Raw genomic sequence first — 12,863 nt, 5'->3', positions numbered from 1 at the left:
GTGTACCACAGATTGTTTGTTGGACTAAAATCTCAGGCTTAGAGAAGTTCTGAGCTGGAAAGGTCCTCAGAGTTCTCAGTTGTGTATTTCTCATTTTCTGAACTCCCATGGATCTAGGCTGGGCATATGCTAGGCAGAGGGATTCATGGATGAACAGATGGGATTCTGCCTTTGAGGGGCTCATAGTAGAATAAGGAGACAGGCATGCAAACAAGTTATTGAAATCAGCAGGTACTTTAATGAGGGTATATATGAAACATAGTAGGGATATTTTATAGACAATGGAACAAAAGCCCATATGCCAGTGACTGCTGTGTGGCTCCCTCTCTCCCTTTAGAATATACACTTTCAGGTTTTTTTTTTTTTTTTTTTTTTTTTTCTGAGACAGGGTCTTGCTCTTTCATCCAGGGTGGAGTGCAGTGGCGCAATCACAACATGCTGCAGCCTCAACCTCCTCATCTCAAGGGATCCTCCCACCTCAGCCTCCCAAGTAGCTGGAACTACAGGCACACGCCACCACACCTGGTTATTTTTAAATTTTTTGTAGAGACAAGATCTCACTACATTGCCCAGGCTGGTCTTGAACTCCCAGGCTCAAGTGATCCTCCTGCCTCAGCCTCCTAAAGTGCTAGGATTATAGGTGTGAGTGACCATGCCCAGCTAGACTTTCAGGAAGTTAGGTTCTATCCTATCTGTTTTACATCCTTCATGAGCCTGAGCTCCCTTTCTTCTGCAGTCAGCGTACAGTAGTTATGGTGATGTCATGGGCACTGAGCTTTGCATTTTCACCTGATCTCATGTAAGTGTCCCAGCAACCCTGTGAAGCAGGGTGTTTTCACCTGAATCAGCGCATACTCCACCTTCGCCAACCACTGAGCTCTACTGCCTTTCCTTGGGGCTTTTATCTGCTCCACTCACCTGGTCCCTGGTCAGCAGGGCCGCTTGACAAGGTGTGACCAAGATGCCAGCTGAGCACCGGGTGGTTACAGTTTGTTCTCTGAATCCCAGGCTGGGCTCAGTTGCAAAATCCACCACTTTTCACCATGTGACCTCGAGCAGCTGCCGCAGAATTGTCATGACAGTCCCCAGCTCAGAGGGCCTGAGGGTGAGGAATGAAGGAGATAAAGTGCTTACGAGGCTGAGAACGGTGGACCACTCTGAGCTGCCCACAGAGGAAGCTGTGCTGGTGGGGCTGGCCACATTATTTTATGCAGAGTCATAGAATCAGGTCCTGAGACCTACAAGCCCTTCTCTGCTTCTGTGATCCCTATTTTATAAGCTCTGGTCTACCAAACACATCTTAGCCAAACAAAATGTAGTCAGGTTTTAGATGAACACATAGGGCAGAGTCAGAACAAATTTTTCAAATTTGTTTAGCCAAAATAAATTTTATGGTCTTATCACAGATTTGGGAAAAGCTTGTGAAAATAGCTCACGGCATTCATGGATGAATGGATACACGAATAGTGGTCTATCCAGACCATGGAATATTGTTCAGACATAAAAAGGAATGAAATGCTGATGCATGCGACAACGTGGACAAACTTCAGAAACCTTATGCAAAGGGAAAGAAGCCAGACGTAAAAGGCCATGTATTGCATTTTTCCATTGATATGAAATATTCATAATAGGTAAATCCATAGAGTTAGGACTCAGATTGGTGGTTTCCAGGGGCTTGGGCATGCACGGGAATGGGGGGCACCTGCTTGCTGACTGCAGGGTTTTTCTGGGGGGTAATGACAGTGTTTTGAAACTAGATGGAGGTGGTAGTTGCACTACACTGTATATGAACCAAACACCGCTGAATTATTCATTTTATGTTATGAGAATTTTACTTTAATTAAAAAAATAGTTCCAATGCAAGACACCCGAAAAAAAAATAGTTCATAGACCCCTCTGCCCCCATTCTCCTTTTGATTACCCTTAGGGACCCTGATTAAGATCCCAGTTAGAAAGCACCAATCTTTTCACATTATGAGTGGGAGGCCAAACCCCTGGGAGGTGGATGGAGCGGCTCTCCAGGGGGTCACAGAGCTGGCTCCAGCTGGGTCCCATTCATTGAAGAGATCTTTACTGGGAACCCATGTGCCCATCCCTGTTCTAGCCATGAGTAAGACCTAGGAGTCTCTTTCTTGTGGAGTTTGCATTCCAAACAGGGGAAGGCTGACCCACAGACAGGTAAGCAAATATCAAGAAGGAAGGGAGCGATAAATAAAATTGAAACAGGTCAGGGGATAGGAGCAGGGCGGTTACTTAAGACAGGCCTATCTGGGATGGCCTGGAAGAGGTGATGTTTGGGTGAGCAATGCAGATTTGGCAGATGCTGGGAGAAGGCTGTTTCTGGAGGAAGGACCAGGAGCAGCCAGTGCCAAAGCCCAGGCAGGAGCATGCTTGGTGTACGCAAGGACCAGCAAGGAGGCTGTCTCCACTTGCTTTGCTTCTGCAGAAAAGAGATGCTTTCTGCTGCAGAAAAAGTAGTAGACTGTTTTATGCTTAACAGATGCTCAGTCAATATTTCATTGATGCTTAATCATGGAAAGAAGTTGGGAGTCTGGGAGAGCCTGGGCAGGGCCTGGAGCTGGCTGGTGGAAGGGGAAAAGGGCAGCTCCTCATCCTACTCGGGCTGGTCCCTGGGTGGGGAGCTCTGAGGCATCCCAGGTAGGCTCCTGGGAGCAGGGCTGAGGGGAGCAGGGAGTGTTCCAGCAGCGCCAGGTCCAGCAGTTCTGCCAGGATGAGGATCCTTAACTGGCTTCTCGACATGTGGAATCCTTCACATGCTGCCCCTGGGAGATGGTGCAGCTGGAGAAGGCCACTCATCACCCCTTTACCTGCAGGCTGCGGGAGTGTGAAAAGAGGGGATTTGGAGCTGGCAAGGGGACTGGAGGGGGCTTTGAGTTCAGGGGGCAGCTGTGCTGGTGAGTAATTAGATGTTTCCCTGCTCACATAACCAGACACAGCTCCCACCCAGGTTGAGGTAAAGAAGAAAGTGAAGAATTATTTCAGGTAGGAGTGGAAGCTGTTCCCTACACCAGAGTTTATTCCCCACTTTCAGACATCCTTGCTGGAAGATGGGGTTTAAGAAGCAGAGGGTTAGTCTGGAGACTGAAGACCTCGCAATAAATTCTAAGGCTCCCCACTTCCTTGCTAGTTGGGCAATTTAACTTACCTCTCTGAGCCTCAGTTTTATGGTCTATAAAATGTGGACTAATTGAAAAAGGAATAAGCACAGTAGTTGGCATATGGTGGCACTTTAGAATCCAAGTCTAAAACTCTGGAGTCTCCTTTCATTGCCTGCTTGTGGTTTATCCACTGGGAACCTCTGGTTCCAGCACATCCTTCACAGCTACCCTGAGCCAAACACAGGTCCCCTGAATGGGCAGGGTGGCAGGTGGCCTGTCTCCTGGGCATGGGGCTGCACAGTGGGAAGGGTGTGGCAGCTAGGACCTGCACTCATGCTGCTGACAGGGGCTTCCCTGTTGTAGTTGGATACTGACATCCCCAACGCTGTGACCAACTCCCTCCCCAGGTCCTGGTGGTCCTGTTTCCCAGGATTCCTGCTCCCTCTCTAGGTGTCTGTTCTGGGTCCCAGCCCAGTGAGCTGTGGGTTCCTATGACTCTGTCCTCATCTGCAATCAGTGGCCACGCAGTAGAAGACCAAAGGCTATTCCTGGTCATCACCATCCACTGGCTGGCTTCACAGGTCCTAGGCAGTTTTGTTGGGCTTCTTTAGGTCACAGGGAGCAGCTATTCCTTAAATGCTTTGGGGGCAAAAACATACATTCCTCTCTCCATGACCCTCACCCTGCCCAGTGTCATTTGGGGAAGGGAAGAAGAAAGAGGCAACGGGGGTGCGGGAGCGAGTGAGGAAGGCAGAGAGAAACAGATGGGTGGCAGCAGCCTTGAGGGTTGGAATGGGGTTGACCAAGGCGCCTGAATTGTGGAGGAGGATGGCCCGCATTCAGATTCCCCTTGCTAGCTGGGTTTAGATTCCAACGTCCACTTCTTAGCTGTGTGACCGAGGGCAAGTTACTTTACCTTTCTGGACCTCAGTTTCCTTATCCCTAAAGCAGGGATCTTCATAGAACCAGCCTCCAAGGGATATTCCAAGGGTTCCCTGAGTAATATTTGTAAAGTGCTTAGATCAAGGTTTGGCACAGAGTAAATACTCTATTATACCTTTTTATTATGATGCTTCAAATTATGTAGCTGATTTTACGAGTCTTTGACCGTCCTTTTGTTTTTGTTCGCTTAAGTTGTCACCTACCCGTGCATAGGAGTTATAATGGGAGAAGACAGGCTTAATCGGATACTCAGAGAAATAAACACACAATTGCAGCTGGAACCTGGGCTTTGAAGAAGGAGAACACGGGGCTCAGAGATGCTCAATCGTAGAATAGACCTGGCCAGGCTGGGAGAAGAGGGCTTCCCAGAGGAAGTGACTTTAGAACCAAGACAGGAAGGATGAATAGGAGCTAATTAGTCCAAGAAGAAAAGGAAAAGTATTTCAGGCAGAGAAAGTTGCATATGCAAAGACTCTGCAAGTGTGAAGCGCTGAAGGAAGGCAGAGAGGGTGGGGTGCAGAGAGCTGGGGGAGTGTGGTGTGAAGTGGCAGGGGCTCATAAGCAGATTAAAGAGTTTTTGTTTGTTTGTTTTATTTTTTCAGGTGGAGTTTTGCTCTTGTTGCCCAGGCTGGGAGTGCAATGGCACGATCTCGGCTCACTGCAACCTCCGCCTCTCAGGTTCTAGTGATTCTCCTGCCTCAGCCTCCTGAGTAGTTGGGATTACAGGCATGCACCACCACGTTATAGGCATTTACCACCACATCTGGTTAATTTTGTATTTTTAGTAGAGATGGGGTTTCTCCATGTTGGCCAAGCTGGTCTTGAACCGCCGACCTCCGGTGATCTGCCTGTCTTGACCTTCCTAAGTGCTGAGATTATAGGCGTGAGCCACTATGCCCAGCCAAGAGTTTGGTTTTTATCTAAGAGAAATAGCTGTCCTTTGAAAGCTTTAATCAAGGGAGGATGGCTTGACCAAATTTGCCTTCAGGAAAGTTCACTTTAGTTAAAAAGAGGCCAGGAAGAAGGCAGGGAGGACATTTCAGAGGCTTGCTTTTTTTTTTTTTTCTCCCTACATTAAAATCATCTTTGAAAAGAGACTGGGCAGATTTATAGTAGTATTAGAATATTCTAAAAATATAAAAAGTTGAATGTGTGTAACTTCAAACACATTTCAGTATTCTCAACATACAAAAAATAACAGAACATTACAAATTTTCATTAAGGCGTTGGCTCTTGCTTTGCTGATAATGAACAGTTCTACATTTTGCTTAAAAACAGTTTTCTGCTGGGCGTGGTGGCTCATGCCTGTAATCCTACCACTTTTAGATGCTGGGGTGAGCAAAGTGGGCAGATTGCTTGAGCCCAGGAGTTTGAGACCAGCCTGGGTAACATGATGAAACCCTGTCTTTACAAAAAATACAAAAATTAGCCTGGTGTGGTGGCAGGTGCCTGTAGTCCTAGCTACTCAAGAGGTTGAGGTGGGAGGATCACCTGAGCCCAGGAGGCTGAGGCTGCAGCGAGGCGGGGTTGTGGCACTGTACTCCAGCCTGGGTGACAGAGTCAGACCTTGCCTCAAAAAAAAAAAAAAAAAAAAAAAAAAAAATTACCACACTTAGCTGAAACAAACAAACAAAACCCCCTAAACACTTCCCATGTTGGCTGACCCCTCTTTGTCCATAGCTAAGAATGGCAGCAAAATGCTATGTCACTGTATACAGAAACAAGACAACTTGAAGCTAAATGGGTGCCATGTAGAGTCAACAGGTCCAGCCTCACAGTGCACACCCTCTGGAACAGAGCACAGAACTCTTACCTGCCTCCTTCCCACTTTCATCTGGTATGCCATAAAGACCACCCTTGTGGGCCAGGCACAGTGGCTCACACCTGTAATCCCAGCACTTTGGGGGGGCCAAGACGGGTGGATCATCTGACGTCAGGAGTTCGAGACCAGCCTGATCAACATAGAGAAACCCCATCTCTACTAAAAATACAAAATTAGCTGGGCGTGATGGCGCATGCCTGTAATCCCAGCTACTTGGGAGGCTGAGGCAGGAGAATTGCTTGAACCTGGGAGGCGGAGGTTGCGATGAGCCAGGATGGCGCCATTGCACTCCAGCCTGGGCAACAAGAATGAAACTCCGTCTCAAAAGAAAAAAAAGGGGAGGGGGGTTCTTCCCCTACAGCTTCAGTGCCAAGCAAGGAGCTGTTAACAGTCTGACTCGGTTGTTTTCTTCTTTTCATAAACCATAAATATATACAATTGATAACTCTGGATTTCTAGTCAATAACCAGATTGTTAACACCACCTTACAAATAAAAAAAAATCCCAGAAACATCTTTAAATGCCTTGTCACTCCAACAGCAAAGCACACAGAATGGGAACACAGGAATGCCTTTTCAGTTTAAAAATGTTTGAAAATACGTCTAATTGATAGCATTTCAGAGTGCCCCGGACACCATGGCTACGTCATGTATACCACCGACAATTTCTAGAGCACTTTGAAAGGCTACAGTATGATTGTGCTCAAATTTTGTAATTAAATCTGATGAGGTAAACGACACTACTTCTCAAATAAGAGATGTGTCAATTACAGTGCTCCCCTACTCTTAAGGCAGAGGTGTCCAATCTTTTGGCTTCCCTGGGCCAGGGTGGAAGAATTGCCTTGGGCCACACATGAAATACACTAATACTAACCGTAGCTGATGAGCTAAACATACACACACACACACACACACACACACACACACACACACACACACACACACACACACACCCCTCATAATGTTTTAAGAAAGTTTATGAATTTGTGTTGGGCAGCATTCAAAGGTGTCCTGGGCTCTGCAGGCCACGGGTTGGACAAGCTTACTCTAAGGTATTCACAAGGAAACAGATAAACTTTAAAAAAAATTTCTCTCTAGGTGTGGTGACTCACGCCTGTAATTCCAGCGCTTCATGACTTTGGGAGGCTGAGGTGGGCAGATCACTTGAGGTCAGGAATTTGAGACCAGCCTGGACAACAATGGCAAAACCCCATCTCTACTGAAAATACAAAAATTAGCTGGGTGTGGTGACATGCTCCTTTAGTCCTAGCTACCTGGGAGGCTGAAGCATGAGAATCACTTGAACCCTGGAGGCAGAAGTTGCAGTGGGCAGAGATTGTGCCACTGTACTCCAGCCTGGGAGACGGCGAGATTCTGTCTCAAAACAAAACAAATGCATAGCATGCAATTTACCATCTTACCCCTTTTAAGTGTATGGTTCAGTACAATTAAGTACATGCATGTTGTTTTGCAGCTGATCTCCAGAACTTTCTCAGTTTGCAAAGCTGAAACTTTATGCCCATTAAACAAATCCCAGTTTTTCCCTCCCCCAGTTCCTGGCAATCGCCATTTTTCTTTCCCTTTCTAGGAATGTGACTACTTGAGGTACCTCACATAAATGGAATCATCCCGTATTTGTTCTTTGGGGAGTGGCTTATTTCACTTAGCATGATGTCCTCAAAGTTCATCCATGTTGCATCATGTGACAGGTCATTTAGGAGGTTTCACAGGAGTCTGAGTAAGAGCTGATGGGGGCTTCGAGACAGAGATGGCAGGAAATAGATATAGAGTCAGGGAGATGGGGGGCCAGTAGAGTCACAGGACTTGGTAAGGGATGGGAAGGTGCTCCTGCCTCTGGCCTTGGTCTTCGGAGAGAGCTGTGGTCAGGCCAGTGGTACCCAGATTTGTGGGCTCCTTTGGACAATGAGGTTGGGGGTGACCTGGGGGCTAAATTGGGTGCAGAGGAAACCAAGGAAGAACCTCTTCTCTATCCTTAGCCCATAGCCTGGGGGAGACCAGAGGAGGAGCTGCTCTGGCTTCTTTGTTCCCTGTGATTATTCTTCCTACAGAACACAGAGCTTGCAGTACCAGAAGAGTGGGTTTTTTTTTTTTTTTTTTTTTTTTTTTGAGATGGAGTCTTGCTCTGTCACCAGGCTGGAGCGCAATGGTGCAATCTCAGCTCACTGCAACCTCTGTCCTCCAGGTTCAAGCGATTCTCCTGCCTCGGACTCCTGAGTAACTGGGACTACAGGTGCATGCCACCATGCCTGGCTAATTTTTTGTAGTTTTAGTAAAGATGGGATTTCACTATGTGGGCCAGGCTGATCTTGAACTCCTAATGATTTGCCCACCTCGGCCTCCCAAAGTGTTGGGATTACAGGTGTGAGCCACTGCGCCTGGCCCAGAAGGGTGGTCTTTATGGCATCCCAGATGAAAGCAGGGAGGAGGCAGGTAAGAGTTCTGTACTCTGTTCCTGTGCAGATACCACCAGGTTGGGCACCTCACCAGCACATACTGCTGTTTCTGGTCTCTTTGATCATCCTTGGAATTGTAAAGTCCTTGTCACCTAGAGACTTCCTCCCTGCTCCCATCTCCTCTAAGATGTGGACGATTCTCCAGTTGAAGAGGAAAGCAAAGTGGAAATAACCTTGCCTCGACTCCCTCCAGCTTAGAGGCAAGTCATTTCTTTCCCAGTGATGTTAACAGTGAACAGGAGTCGAGTGTCTCTTGAAGGCAGGCCCCACGCCAGACCTAGGATGCCCAGAGCAAACACGAGCTCCATCCCAGACAAGCAGACGTGCAGATGTGGCTGCCACGTCCATCTGAGCAGGTGTACTGGGGCTCACGAAAGGGGGTGGCTAGTTCTACCTGGTGTTGGGGCCAGGATGAGCTGACGAGAAGATGAGGTTTTCTTGAGACATGTCTTGGAAAATTATTTTTATCAGTTTGGAGGAGAAGAATTGCAGGATGTGGAGGCAGATAAGAGAATTACAGGGAGGGGGAACAGCCTGAGCAAAGGCAGCGAGACGGGAAACAGGTCTATGCCTTCAGCTTGCTGTCAGCAGACGTCTGCCCAGACACCAGCAGGGGCCGGGGCCATCCGGACTCTTTTTTTTGAGATGGAATCTTGCTCTGCTGTCTGGCTGGAGTGCAGTGGCACAATCTCGGCTCACTGCAACCTCCGCCTCCCGGGTTCAAGCAATTCTCCTGCCTCAGCCTCCCAAGTAGCTGGGACTACAGTCGAGCGACACCATGCCCAGCTAAGTTTTGTATTTTTGTAGAGATGGGGTTTCACCATGTTGGCCAGGATGGTCTCGATCTTTTGACCTCCTAATCTGCCCTCCTCAGCTTCCCAAAGTGCTGGGATTACAGGCGTGAGCCACTGTGCCTGGCTGGACTTTGGATTTAATCTGCGTCTGTGGAAGAGATGGGGCTGAAGGAGGTGATGCACTTCCAGCAGGGAAGCCGTTTAAGATGGTGGTCAGCTGGAGATAATTTTAAAGAAATTCCATATAGCACTTAAGAGACAATGCTGCAGGAGCCATACAAATACGAATTCACGTAATATTCACAGTGATCCTAACGGGGTCGCTCACCGTCGTGATCCCCATTTTCCAGATGGTAAAACACCAAAGAGCGGCTTACCCGAAGTTGCACGGAGGCTGGGGATGGGATTTGAACTGGGCGGTGGGCTCTCCTCTTCTCTGCTCTCAACCACTGGGCTGTGCTCTGGGCCAGCCAGCTCTGACTGCAAGTGTTAGGGACAGGGCTGGAGAAGGTTAAGGAGGGAAAATGGCTTCAGGGAAGGAGGCAGTGGGTGAGGGTGGAGCCACAGCAGCCTCCCGGAGGCCACGACACCATTCACTGATCTGTGGAACTGGGAAAGGCCTTGTGGTCCTCAGTCTTCCTGTCTATGAAATGGACACAAGCCTCAGTGGTAGAGAGAGTAGTGTGGGGTCCTTCGTGCACCCAGGGTGCTCTGTCAATGCAGCCTGGCCCTGCTGCCTCACCCCAGCCCTGCCCACTGGTGCAGACACACTCACTGTCCCCTTTGTCCCCTTCTGGCTGCCTCTGAGGGACCCTGCCCTCTGGGAGTTTCTTTCTTTGTCATTTCCTGGAGGAACTAGAGCCGGCTTGGAACCTGTCTGGCTCTTTAGTGGGAGAAAGGTAAAAGCAGTTCAAGGGATGTGGGTTGGAAGTATTTGGAAATGCAGATGGGCCGCACGAGCACCTTTTATTTTTGTTCAGAACATCTGAGTCTCCCCGTGGGGACTCCCCCGCCCAGAGTAGCACCTCCCCCTATGGCAGAGAGGATGAGAGAGCACCCGGGGGCTGCCAGGCGCTCAGGGCAGGCAAAAGCAAGGCTGTCACTTTCCTGCCCCACCCCTACCAAGCCACCAAAAATAGAAGGGCCAAGGTGTCAGCCCCAGGGAGGGGCCAGCTGGGGAAGCCTTTGAAGCCGGAAACAGCCGGGGAAGGAAGGCTGAGAGAAGCAAGTTTGTTAATATTCATTGGGCGGCAGCAGCAGTTGTCCCTGGGTTTTCTGTTTCCAAGGCGAGCAGGCATCACCAGCCTAGCTCAGCAACACCAGGGCCTGCGAGGCAAGGCTTGGGCTTGGCTTGTGACTTGCTGTGTGATACTGGGCAACTGGCAACCCTCTCTGGGCCTCAGTTGTCTCATCTGTAGCATGAGGGATGGTGAGTAGGTCATCTCCCGGGTTCCCTCCTGCTGCAGTGTTCTAGGACTCAGACCTTTGGCCACTGACCCCTGCCCTACCTTCTGAGTGCGGCTCAGGCCTGGGGCTCATGATTGTGCTGAGCCCACCTCTGGGAGGCAGCAGGGTGCAGGGGCACATTGATGAGTGGGGCATATGCCCAGGGGCAACATCAGAGCCGTTTCACCACCAGGGCAGTCTGGCAGGGACAGATACATGAGGGGGAGGGGGCCCACTGTGTCAGCTGTTAACCCTTCAGTTCCTGGAGCAGGGAGGTCTGAAGTTCTGGGGAGGGGCCAGGGAGGCAGGAGAGGGAAACATTGGGAAGGTTTAGGGCTGGCCTGTTTATCAACTACTGTGGAAGTATTTCACCGTTCTGACAATCCCTGCAGCTGTGTCCGTGCACCTGCTGTCTATCAGCCCTGTGAAACGGGAGGGAGAGATGGAGAAGGCTGCTGGGGTTCTGCGAGTGGCTTTCTACTCCTTCCCACCCTCCAAAAAATTTCTTTCACTCAGAGTGGGGCTAGGTCACTGTTACCCCTTGATCCAGGCACCAGGGCCCCTGGCCTGCCACGTTTAGGATGCCCCTTCTTCCCCAGGACTGGGGTACAATGAAGGGAGGCTCTCCTCCCACTATTTTGCCCACAGCCCCCATGGCTCCACCTGCCCAGCAGCTGCCCTGGACCACAGGCCAGGTGGCCTCAGTTCCTGGCTCCTCTGTGGCTGCCCCCTCTGCCATCTGCCCATCCCCGCAGAGGGCCCATTCGGTCCCCTGGGTGAGGCCCTTTTCTATCCATTCCTACCTGGCCTGTAGGGGAGAAAGTTGAGATGGGGTTGGAGGGTGGGGGCAGCCAGAGCAAGTCTAATATCAGGGCAGCTGTGGGGCACGGGGCTGGGTTCTTGGTGCAGGCCCCCAACTCTGTCGGCTGCCCCGACATCCCTGTGCAGCAATTCCAGTTTCTATTTTAAACAGTTTGGGTTGGTTGCTTCTCTGCCTTCCTGCTGGGTGTTTATAGTGAGGAAAATAATTGGTAATATTTGCACAGATGTGCTGGCACTGCAGCTCGTCACAGGCACCTTTACCCAGGGGACCCTCCCTGCCCCCAGCCTGTCTCTGCCAGTCTGAGGAGCCAGCCTGAGGGGGAGTAGCTGAAGCCCCTATGCCTCCCAGGGGCCTCAGGCAGCCAGACGAAGGCAGAGCTGGGAAGCAGGAGGTCTCAAGTGCCCCAGGCATGCCAGAGGTGGCCCTCAGCCAGAAGGGGGTGTGTGGGTGTCTGTGCTCCAGGGACTGATCAGGGCAAGCCGGGGCTCCACAGGATGGGTCCTCTCCAGGGGCCACATGAGGGAAGCCCCCAGGGCTTCATCGCTGATTCCATTTTCTCCTGCAGAGCCTGAATTTGCAGGTGAGGGTAGGGGTGGGGTGAAAAGGAGAGAGGCAGGTCCAGGGTTGAAAACAGAAAATTGTGGCCAGGCACAGTGGCTCATACCTGTAATCCCAGCACTTTGGGAGGCCAAGGCAGGTGGATCACCTGAGGTCAGGAGTTCGAGACCAGCCTGACCAACATGGTGAAACCCCGTCTCTACTCAAAATGCAAAATTAGCTGGGTATGGTGGCACACACCTATAATCCCAGCTACTCGGGAGGCTGAGGCAGGAGAATCACATGAACCAGGGAGTCGGAGGTTGCGGTGAGCCAAGATCACACTATTGCACTCCAGCCTGGGTGACAAGAGCAAAACTCCGTCTCAAAAAAAAAAGTAGAAAATTATCTGGCTTCTCTTTCCCATTCTAAAGTCCTAGAACAGCATTTCAGAGGGCTGGGAAGGAGGTGGGAATTGTATGGGTGGTGAGGCTGACTGCTTGGCCTAAGGGCCTGGACCAGGGTGCGCGCTGCCTAGTGCCCTTTCCGTGGCCCCAGCCAGGCGGGTGATGGGTGGGACCACAGCACAGGCAGGGCCAGGTGACACTCCTTAGCCACCATGCCTCCTCCTCCTCCTCCTTTTTAAAAATAATATATATATATATATATATATATATATATATATATATATTTTTTTAAGACCAGATCTCGGCCAGGCGCAGTGGCTCACGCCTGTAATCCCAGTACTTTGGGAGGTCAAGGCGGATGGATTGCCTGAGCTCAGAATTTCGCGACCAGCCTGGGCAACACGGTAAAAACTCATCTCTTAAAAAAAAATAAAAAATAAAAATAAAAATAAAAAAGACAGGATCTCACTCTGTTGCCTAGGCAGGAGTGCAGTGGTGTG

The sequence above is a fragment of the Sapajus apella genome, unplaced genomic scaffold (assembly GCF_009761245.1).
Source record: "Sapajus apella isolate SASKATOON/1434 unplaced genomic scaffold, GSC_monkey_1.0 scaffold20, whole genome shotgun sequence".
Lineage (NCBI taxonomy): Eukaryota > Metazoa > Chordata > Mammalia > Primates > Cebidae > Sapajus > Sapajus apella.
The sequence above is the reverse complement of the archived record's forward strand: the minus strand, read 5'-3'. Positions refer to the sequence as shown.